The 11,928-nt window shown below is 38.4% G+C and overlaps 1 pseudogene; it reads right to left on the reverse strand.

Annotated features, from left to right (window-relative positions):
- Positions 1–8,820: 8,820 nt before the first annotated feature.
- On the reverse strand, positions 8,821–11,118 carry LOC123834517 (UPF0235 protein C15orf40 homolog; annotated as a pseudogene).
- Between the last annotated feature and the right edge of the window lie 810 nt (positions 11,119–11,928).

Here is an 11,928-nt window from a genome sequence, read left to right on the forward strand (position 1 = left end):
TACATAGAGTATCATGTTGTCTGCAAATAGTGAAACTTTGACTTCTTCCTTGCTGATTTGGATGCTGTTTATTTCTTTGTGTTGTCTGATGGCTATGTCTAGGACTTCCAGTACTGTGTTAAATAACAGTGGTGAGAGTGGACATCCCTGTCGTGTTCCTGACCATAGGAGAAAAGCTTTCAGTTTTTCCCCATTGAGGATGATCTTAGCTGTGGGTTTTTCATATATGGCCTTTATGATGTTGAAGTATGTTCCTTGTAAATCTACTTTGTTGAGGGTTTTTATCATGAATCAATGTTGTACTTTGTCAAATGCATTTTCTGCATCTGTTGAAATGATCATATGGTTCATATCCTTCCTTTTATTAATGTGGTATAAAGTATTCTTGGCTGCATATTTTTCACATTCAGCACATTGAACATATCATGCTACTCTCTTCTGGCCTGCCAACTTTCTGTGGACAGATCTGCTGCAAACCTGATCTATCTTTCCTTGTAGGTTAAGGGCTTTTTTCCCCTTGCTCCTTTTGGAATTCTTTCCTTGTCTGTGTATTTTGTGAATTTGACTATGATATGTTTTGGTGATGGCTAGCTTTTGTTGAATATAATAAGAGCTCTCTATGCTTCTTGGATTTTTATGTTTGTTTCCTTCCTCAGATTAGGGAAGTTTTCAGGTATAATTTGCTCAAATAAACCTCCTGCTCCTTTTTCTCTATTCATCATCTGGGACTCTTATGATACGAACATTATTATGCTATAAGGAGTTGCTGAGTTCCCTAAGTCTACATTTTGATCCAATACATTTCTTTCCCTTTTCTTTTCAGCTTCATTATTTTCCATAATTCTATCTTCTATATCACTGATTCATTCCTCTGCTTCATCCATTCTCATTGTCATGGCATCCTTTTGGCTTTGTATCTTGATTATAGCATTTTTAATTTCAGCCTGACTGGTTTTTAGTTCTTTTATCTCTGCAGTAAGGAATTCTCTAGTGTCTTCTATGCTTTTTTCAAGCCCAGCTAGTATCTTTATAATTGTTGTTTTAAATTCTAGTTCAGACATCTTATTTATATCTGTATTAATTAAATCCCTGGCTATTACTTCTTCCTGTGAGTTCCTCTGCCTTGTCATCTTGTCAAAGTTGCTGGGGTTTTTTGTGTATGATTGTTAGGAAAGCCTGTTATATTCCTGCTGCTGAGAGTAATGGCTATATTAAGAAGAGGCCCAAGGGGCAGCTGGGTGACTCAGTCATTAAGTGTCTGCCTTCGGCTCAGGTCATGATCCCACGGTCCTGGGATCGAGCCCCGCATTGGGCTCCCTGTTCTGCGGGAAGCCTGCTTCTCCCTCTCCCACTCTCCCTGCTGTGTTCCCTTTCTTGCTGTCTCTCACTCTGTCAAATAAATAAATAAAATCTTTAAAAAAAAAAAAAGAGGTCCAAAAAAATTTTTTTTGCTTATTCCTGGATCTCTGCCCTCCTTCCCAATCGGTGCACCACCAGGCCTGCCGGTCGCAACCCTGGCAATGGCAGGGACCTCTAAAATTTCAGACTTTGTGCTTCACTGCTTATAAAAACTTGTGGTATTCAGCCCCTCTCCTTTTCCTAGTCAATGATTTTGGGGAAGAGTCTTTCTTGTGCAATCCCCTGTGCATGTTTTTACTCTTTTTTCACTCTTTCTCTCTCTTTCTCACTCTTCTCTGTGTGATCAGGCCTCCCTCCCCTCCACAGTGTCCTCAGCTCTTTTCTCCCCCAAATCAACTCTCCACAGCTCCTACCTTCCATGAGGTAGTTGTTTTTCTACTTATAGATGTGCAGTTTTGCTCTCTCAGTCCTTGGACCGATTTCTTAGGTGTTCAGAATGATTTGATATTTATCTAGCTGTGTTCAAGGGAGGAGGCAAATCCAGGGTTCCCCTACTCCTCCACCATTTTAACTCCTCCCCAGGATGGGTCTTAGATGAACAGAATTCACCCATCTTCCCATGATCTTATAGCTATTTTAGGGGCCATGTCTAAACTTTGTCTGAAGGTCCCAGGTCATAGCCAAGGTTCCCCACTACCTATATACATGATGATTCTCATCCTGGTCAGACCTTTTTTTTTTCCTTCTCTGGTAATTGGTAGGAAGGCACAGTATCTTTAAAGGTTATTCTGTATAACACTTTGGGATGACTTAATTTCTAGTTATAAATCTGCTATCTAATATAACCTTTTTATATTTTTAGTCTGTACTTAGGGTTTACTACACATTGTGCAAAAAATTTTCATCTTCCTTCAAGGGGTATTCTGTAGGGTCAATTCATTCATTCATTGATCTATTTTGGTGATTTATTCTATTTACATGTTCATTCTGTGACAAAGACCTAACAGAACCTCATTGCACATGAGGCATGGAGCCAGATGGAAGGTAAAAGAAAAGACTATTTGGCTGCTCACAACACTTCTGACACCAATTGTATAGGTTTTCCACACCAAGCAATTCTCCAATTCTTTCCAGACACCAACTGTGTATCCTACAATTTACTTCATTTCTGACAGTACTCAGAGTTTGCTTAGATCCCACAGGTTAAGGGCTCAGTCCCACAAGACTGCCACCGCTTCAGATACCAATTCCATGTCTGACTCTCTTCTACTTTTGACCAACTGGCTATAAAGCAGAGCTTCCCACAACCCCTTCCTTGGGTTTAATAATTGCTAGATTGGCTCACAGAACTCATGAAAACACTTAACTTACTATATTATTGGCTTATTATAAAAAATATAACTCAGAAACAGCCAGATGGAAGAGATGCCTAGGGCAAAGCATAGGGGGTGGGTGGTACAGAGCTTCCAAGTCCTCTCCAGGAACTCCACCCTCCCAGCACCTAAATGTGTTCATCAACACAAAAGTTCTCCCTTTGTTTAGGGCTTTTATGGTGGTTTATTACATGAGCATGATTGATTAAATCATTGGCCATTGGTGATGAAGTCAATCCTCACTGCTCCCCACCCTCACAGAGGTCAGAGTGGGAGCTCAAAGTTTCAACCGTGTAATCACATGATTGGTTCCTCTGGCAACCAACCCCCATCCTTCAACTGTCACCTCCTTAGATAAAGTCAGGTATGATGAAAATGGCTTATGAATAACAAAAGATGCTTCTCTCACCACTAACACTCAGGAAGTAAAGGTTTTAGATCTGTGCCAGGAACTGGGAACAAAACCAAATATATATTTATTATATCATAACATTACAGGAGGCAACTAGAATCCAGACATCAACACTATTGTCATTTATTCCCATGACTAAAGCAATATCTCTCATGCTAGAATTCTTCCTGATGAGCATGATTTTTTCTGTCACTGACAGAGAAAACACTTAAAAGAGTGCCTGTTCTCTGTATGTCTGAGCAAAATAGAGTTAATGATTCTTTGGTAATTGACCAGGAAAAAACATGACATATAGATAATTTACTGAATGCCTTTAAGTTCTAACTATATGTATGTATTGGGTATTTAACTGGACATTTTCTGTGTGCAATTAATCCCCCAATAAGCCTCTAAGAAAGTTTTATCTTAATTATACTGAAAAATGGAGGTTTGGAAAGGTTAACTAAATTATCCTAAGTCACACAGAACTGATTTTATCCCAAATCTGTGGAATTCCTTTACCAAAGAGCTAACAACAGGAGAAAGATAACACTTTTGGAAGTACTGGATATGCATTAAAACTGAAACTCATTAAAATATGTTAATATTATTTAAATGGGATAGTAATCGGTTTGCCTTCTACAAAGGTTATTTTAGTAATACACAGCAAAAGACTGAGTTTTGTGCATTTTTTTTATCTAAAAGTTTATTAATTACAGTTAATGGAACCCAAGGAAATAATGAAAGATGTTTGGTGAAGATTTTTTTGCCTAAATCCCCACAGAGTTGTCAGTAATTGAAAGATTAGAAAGCAATCCAACATACCTAAGTAGGGAATCAATTAAATTAGAAAATCTATTAGAATGTTATGCCATTATAAAAGTCTTAGAGATGTCTATTTGACACAGACATATGTACATTAAAATAATAGGTACAGAGGGGACTTCTATGCATACACAGAAAATAATCTACAAATATATATCCCAAAAGGTAAACAATTATCTCTAGGTCAGATGAGATTATGCGTGATCATTTTCCCTTTTGCTTATTTGTATTTTCTTTTTTTCTTTTATCCTTTTCCTTTTTTAATTTTTTTTTTTTTTAAGTAGGCTCTATGCCCAATGTGGGGCTTGAACTCATGACCCTGAGATCAAGAATTGCATGTTCCACCAACTGAGCCAGCCAGGTGCCCCACATATCTGTATTTTCTAATTTTTCTGAAATAAGTACATATTACATATCTACTAAAAGCATGATTAAAAGTGTCTTTCCTAAAAGAATGAGTACTAGGTACTGAATAAAGGAAAAATTGGGGAAATTATCATTCTGATAATGCCATTAGAAATATTTATGGAAAATTTCTATGATTAATAAAACTCTAAAATGGGAACTATGAAAGAAGATTATAAGAAAAAAATCAATAGAATGTGATTTAAAAGAAAGCTCAGATATCCAAAGGGGTAAATTGACAAGAAGGTATGGTCACTCAATCTTCCCTGACTTCCCTTTGAGTTCACATGTAACACAAGACAAGGCCATAACAAAGCCATAAGCAACAAAGTGGTAGAGTATAAATCAGCCTTTCCAAAGTATATCCTAGGAAGAACACAAGTCTCTTCAGATGAAAATGTGAGTGATGTATCAGTCTATAGTCAAATAAGTTTGCAAAGTGCTTGGCTTTAAAGATGAAAATGATTTCTGTACTGCAGGACTTCTCAAACCCTTTGATATGCTTTATGCCTTATCAGTCACCAAAATACAGGTTTAGCATGTATGCAACATTCATCAAATCAATGAGATTACATAACATTGTTTTTATGGCTTCTCTCTCAGGAATAGTAATCTAGAAAGCACATGGAAAACCTGGATTTAGATAACAGGTAAAATGGGATACATTAATAGGCAGAAAACTCACCAGAAGGAAAGTGAATTGGATATATGAATTTTAGAGGGAGTTTCAAAAAATTTCAGACAAAAACTAATAGAAGAAATGAGAACACTGTGGCTGGTTAAAAAGAAAGAAAGAAAAAAGAAAACAGATTCAGTGCAGGCTGAAACCATCAGATTTTGATGCGGTCCAGATAAGATTACACCGAACTAGGCAGAGCTTCAAAGCCTATGTCCTAACTGACTGGTCCTTCTCTTGTCTCCAGGCTATCCTTACTCCAACACCTAATACAAAGTAATAGAACAAATATTCTTTTGTGTAACAGGATGTTAAAATAGGATTCTTATATCTGTTTTGACTGAGACCTCAGGGAGACAGGTAACTATTATTGTCACACCCAAGCAATATTCAGGTTGTACAAGGCTTCTCAAAGAGGTAACAAAACACCAGTTTTGTAACCCTTGGCTTACCAAACATCATCAGACTTTAGAAAAGAATGGGAAGCTAAATGGTGAGAAAACTTCTTTGGCAAGGACTATTGCTGGTTTATTAACCTGGGAAGTGGGTCCTTCCCTCTCCTCAAACCCTTGAGGGAGTCTTCAAGAAGACTTGTTATCTAACCCTTGGGTTTGGGGACACACAGTAGAGTCCCCGGATAAGTGTCAGACACCAGGCTAAAAGTGAGAGGCTGTGGCCGGAGCCCCTGCTCTGAAGACAGAGCAGGCATGATAGCTGCATTTGGAACAGTCTGTGTCTCAGTCAACTTGGCTTCAACAACAGACATGAACTTCTCACAGCTCTGGGGGCTGGGAAATCCAAGCCTGAGGTGCCAGAATGGCCCAGTTCTGGTGAGAGCCCTCTTTCTGCCTTGCAGATGGCACCTTCATTCTCACATGCTGAAGAGAAGAGGAAGCAAGCTCTCTGGTGTTTCCTCTTATAAGGGCTCTAATCCCATCATGGGGGTTCCACTCCTATGACCTCGTTTAAACCTAATTACCTCCCAAAGGCTCCACGATCACATTGAGTAGGTAGGGTTTCAACATGCAAATTCTGAAGGGACACAAACATTCATTCTGTAATCCCGGTATTAGTGCTTCTCCTGAACAAGAGATGATCAGCTGTTAGAACCTGTCCAGGAGGGCTGCCTGGAGGAGGGAGGACCTCAGCACAAAAAAGCTAAACTTGTACTGCCAGAAGTTTAAAGACTAAAGGAGGAATTTTAAATAACTGCCTGAAGAAAGTGTATTAGTTACTGGACTACAGACAAGGTGTTGCTAGTGTTTGGTGGGGACGAGGTCCCTGAAGACCCACAAAGGTGAATATTTTAAATATTCACCAAGGCAATGGGTATTAAGGAAGGCACATGCTGTGATAAGTACTGGGTGTTATACCTAACTAATGAATCGTTGAACACTACATCAAAAACTAATGATGTACTATACGTTGGCTAACTGAACATAATAAAATATACATATAATATGTAATATATATGTCACCAAGGCTACAAGAAGCCAAGGTCCTCATAAATTGTGGCCAATCAAGTAAGATCTTTTCTCCTTTTCTTCTTTCTCTGTATTCCAAACCCAGAGGGATCAGAAGCTGAGGCTAGGAAGCAAAGACTAGGGAAAAGGAGCTGGTGAAGAGGGAAAAAAAAAAAAATCCCACCAGATCCCACCCCTCTGACTAAAGGCTGGAACTGAGGTAGGAGAGAAGTTTAACTTAGTTTTGACTATTTCACGATTCTTGATATTTAATTCACTGAAATGAGACTGAATAGGAGTAAACAGGAGTAGAAGACTATACCTGGGCACAAGATTTCAGACAGAAAGAGGAAACTATCTTCACAGAATGGATTTGAATGAGGGACGATACTTGAATAAAAGTACTTCTGATTACACCTTAAATATTTTGCTCCTTCAACATACAAGCTAAATTTATAAGCTTTGAGAAGAATTAAACTAGAGATTCATTTTTATTCTTCACTTTTTTAAGGCCAACTGCCTCTGTTTCCTTACTACCCACTTATTCCTGATAACTTTAAAACATATTTTCTACAGAAATTGCCAATACCAGTTATTGGTGGGTCTTGTCAAATAATTTTTTAAATTCCATCATATGGTAAAATGTTTCAGAAAAATAAAATCCAGCCCAATGTTAGAAGAATGATACATAATGACATAGTTGGATTTATTCCAAAAATGCAAGAATGGTTTCCTATTAGGGCATTATAATATAATTCATCACATCAGTTGATCAAATGAGAAAAACTATATATCATTACAAAATTTATAAACTCATTAGGATTTTACCAAATCTTAGGAAATGAAAAAATGAATACCTCCTTGTGATAATGATCTCGGGCTTTCCATGTCAACATCTTATTTAATGATTGAACACAAAAGACACTGTCTTTAAATTCAGAAACAACAATATGGGAATCAAGAAAAGACTGAGAATATAGAATAGAAAGCCTGAAAGAAAAATTCATATATAAACCAAAAAATATGGCCAGTGTCATTTCAAATCAATGAGAAATGGACAGAGATGTCAATAAATGACACTGAACATTGGCCAACTTTTCAGGGAAGAAAATAGAAGACTAAAACTATTTCAAATACTTTCCACATAGATTTAAGATATAGATTTAAAAAATGATGAGAAGTGCCACTAGAAAGTATAGGTCAATATTATCTTGGGGCAAAGAAAGCTCAATTATAATAAAAAGGTCAAAGCAACACACACAGAAAGACATATTTGACTATCAAAATGTTTCTATACAACAGAAGTTACCATAAGCAAATGCCCACCAATGTCACTCCTATGAATGAGGCTCAGGGACAAGGTAAATCAGACTTATTCTCTATCACCAGGTAGAATGCAATTGTTTCAGAGTCTGTAACTTAAAGGACTCAACATTCATGAGAATTCTGTGTGTGGACCTTGACTCTACCACCCACCTATGGTAAAGGACTAATGTCTGGGTCACACAACCATGAGATGCTATGATAAAGAGCTGGCAATACCCCAATTATTTCCAAGACAATTAAGTAACTTTAGTGTCATCTCATGGTATAGTTGGGGTAGGGAAGTGATTCTTTACCCTAGCTGCGCATTAAAATCACCTATAGGAAGCACAGGACCTACCCCAGAGATTCCAATTCAGTTGACATGAAGTGAAGCCCAGGCCACCTACCTTTTTGTTTTGTTTTGTTAGTTTCTCCGTTACATAGTATTTCATCATAAAACAAAGGGGACGTGACTTATTACTCAGCAGCAAATCTGTAGCATAGGAAGGCTTTAAAAGATGATAGTGAGTAGCGCCTGGGTGGCTCAGTTGGTTAAGCGACTGCCTTCGGCTCAGGTCATGATCCTGGAGTGCTGGGATAGAGTCCCACATCGGACTCCTTGCTCAGCAGGGGGTCTGCTTCTCCCTCTGCCCTCTTCCCTCTCGTGCTCTCTGTCTCTCATTCTCTCTCTCTCAAATAAATAAATAAAATCTTTAAAAAAAATAAAAATAAATAAATAAAATAAATAAATAAAAGATGATAGTGATTTACCCTCTCTTCAAAAAAATACAGTCTTCCATGCCGGCTTACCATCTCTACCATCATCCGGTTTAGTCATCCAACATGAAGAAATGAAGATGAAATTCCAGCAATTAGAAATGAACAAAAGATTGGAGCTGAAGACATAAGTGCTTGCTTTTTGCCCATTGACCAGATAAACAGAACTATCTGCATTACCTATGCAGCATGGGGTTTTTATTATTTTTACCTAAAGATGTTTCTTTTTGGTAATGACAAACGTGCTTTAAAAAAAAAAAAAAAAAAAAAAAACTGGTTTTTCTCAATACACCTTTAAAGGTTTCTAAATTGTTTCATATCTGGTCAAGTTGAGATTTTTAAGAACCTCATTTTTAATTTGTAATAAAAGTTTACAACTTGATTTTTTCAAAAAAAAATCAACAAATGATAAGCACCCGTTAATAAAGGTCTTAAATAATTAAAAAAAAAAAAAAATACAGTCTTCTAACCTAAACAATCCTACTCAATAATTCTGAAAGTAAAGAAACACCTTTCTTCAGAACAGATCTAATTTCTGGTTAATATTTCAAAAACTACATTTTGAGTCCCCCTGCACCCTAAAAACCTCTTACACGTCAACATCTTTATCTCCCCATATTTTATAACTAACTTTTAAGATTGTAAATCTGTTCTCTTTAATGAGAGTGCAATGCAATGACTAATTAGCTAAAGAAGTTTTACACTTGTATTTTTTTTACAAGTCCTGATTACTCTTACTTTTTCACAAAATGCTCCATAGTTTTCAAAAGACACAAAAAAACATTTTTGTATTTAGATAAGCCTTTTAAAATATAAAGTCAGACCACAAAGCAGTGTGACAGGTTTTCTTCTGTCACTTGTAAACTCTATAGAGAAGGCAATCCTCAGAACCCTAGAGTGCTGTGGAAACATCTTCATTTAGAATCAGGATAAACTGCATCCAACCAGGAGTCCAGGAACCTGGGTTCTAGCTGCCATCCCACATGGTGTGATCCTGAACAAGTCTCTCAATTTCTGGATAGCGGAAGCCCTGTCACAGGATGAAAGGGGCTGACTGAGGTTGTCTTAAAGATCTCTTCCAGCTCTGTTATTTTGTAATGTGATGAAATCGGACTAACATGTTCCAAACTATTTGGATGTCAGAAACTACATTGAACGTACAGTACTTTTAAAATTCCTACTTCTTTTTTGAGTCCTGTTCTTAAATTTTTTTTTTTCATGTTCTTCAGTGCACTGAAATATATTTTCCTACTTAACAGCCTCTTCATGAATAGCAATTAAAAAGCTTCTCAAGGATGTACTTCTCATAACTTGCTTTTATTTTTTTTCAACTTGCTGCTTTAATTTCTCCAAGATCTCTTCTGCAGTTGTGGACACTAATAGCTTCACCACTTTTTCACGAGATTTACCAGCCTTATCCAAAACCACGTCACTCTTCCTGAGCTCCAAGACCTTGGAAAGGTACCGACTGAGCTCAGCATTAGCCTCTCCTTCCGACGGGGGGGGCTGCTATGGCCACGCTCACAGCTTCTGCTGTCACGTCTGTTACAGCGTTTTGTTTGGACCCGGGTTTGGCATGGATGGCTATGGTGACACAGCCTTTAGGATCAACCGTCACAGGACCTAAGGGAGGAAGTGGTCTCTCTGGTTCCTAGCTCTGGTTCTTACCCTTGTTCTTCGCGCCAGCTTTCTTGGGCATCTCGGCGCCTACAGGGAGCCTGGCAGAGGCTCCGGCCCTGCGTCCCGACATGAGCTGCCTCAGCCCGCGGCTCAGCCTATACTTGTATTTTTGAAGACAGGAGGAAAAGACTGACCAGATCAGACAGGGCACACGGCACACATTCAGGCTGGTACAATGAAAGCTTGAATTGTTTTTCCAAGTCAACATGTTTGCCAGCAAAACACAAAAACAAAAAAATAAAAATAAAAACTGCCAGGGAGGCAGGGAGATTTCAGCATGAACCCCTAGATATTTCGTACATAAGCACAAAAAACATCTTCACAGAGTATATAAACCATAGTCAAATTCTCTCCCTGGGGAGAAAAACATCCTTAAATTTGGGTGTGGTCTCTAATGACCTAGGAATGTGATCCCTACTCACCTCTGAAAGCTTCACAACAAATGCCTTGGGCTGCTGCGTTTACATCCTAGATCACTTTTTTTTTGCAAAATTATTTGACCTTTTAGTGTGTTTATCCTACTTAAACTAGATAGTTTGAACTAGATCTTAAGGGCCAGGAATGTTCCTTTGTATCTTTACTCATAGTAACTGGTACCAATTAGCCCTCAAATAGCAACTGAATATGAGTTGTTTAAAGGGTGCCTGGGTGGCTCAGTCAGTTAAGTGTCTGCCTTGGGCTCAGGTCATGATCCTGGAGTCCTGGGATCAAGTCCCGCATGGGGCACCCTGCTCAGAGGGGAGTCTGCTTGTCCCTCAGACTCTACCCCATCTTGTGCTCTCTCTCTCAATCAAATAAATAAAATCTTTTTAAAAATTTAAAAAAATAAAATAAAATATTCTCCCTCACACTAAAGCAAGAGCTCACATGCATGTGATTCCAGGTACATAATCCTTAGGTGAAAGAAATCTCCCCAAACTCTATTTTGTCAGAAGACCTGCCCTGTTAAGATACTCGGTTATAGGAGGAAAGGAGGGCAAGCAGCTGGAAGTGGTAGAAAAGGCAGCTTACTGGCTTTGGGAACATCAGAAGAAAGCTCCCTTGGTTTCTACATTCTCCAGCATTCTTCATGGCCATGAGGGGCTCCACAGGGCATCAGAAATAGCAAACCCCACCAAGGGAGGAGAATAGGTTGATTTGTGACCAAATGGGCATCCCTTTGGGGGAAACCCAGAAATATTAGAGGGGAGGGCCTCTCTGTAAGGGTATGGAAAGTCCTACATGGGCAGTTGAAGGCAAGAACAGGAACTTTGGCTTGCTGGTGTCCTTGTGACCCCATTTGTAGCCTTAGGCTGCTGAAATATGGTTATACTGAGCTGTTACCATATGAGAATGCCAGAAATGTGCCAACTGTGCTTTCTCCTGATGCTCCCAAGCCCTAAATCTATTTTTATTATGCATCCCAGCTGTCCCAAACCCCTTCCCCAATAGCACAAACCATATATGGGTAAAGGATGGGCTTGCAGAGTCAAGATTCAAACCTTACATTGTATAACATATTCAAAACCCATGCATTTCCCCCTACACCATGCTACCTTAGGTCAGACATACAAATAATTGAAACATCAAGTACTACTTACTACTGTTAAGAAAAAAGTATCCAAAACAGAAATTTGGCAAAAGGAAGGCTGTATATCCTTTCAATGTCATAGTTGAACATGATCTCACAGACCC

This window comes from Mirounga angustirostris, unplaced genomic scaffold (genome assembly GCF_029215605.1).
Source record: "Mirounga angustirostris isolate CCGP_5_RB_7025 unplaced genomic scaffold, mMirAng1.0.hap1 SCAF_1, whole genome shotgun sequence".
Taxonomy (NCBI): Eukaryota; Metazoa; Chordata; class Mammalia; order Carnivora; family Phocidae; genus Mirounga; species Mirounga angustirostris.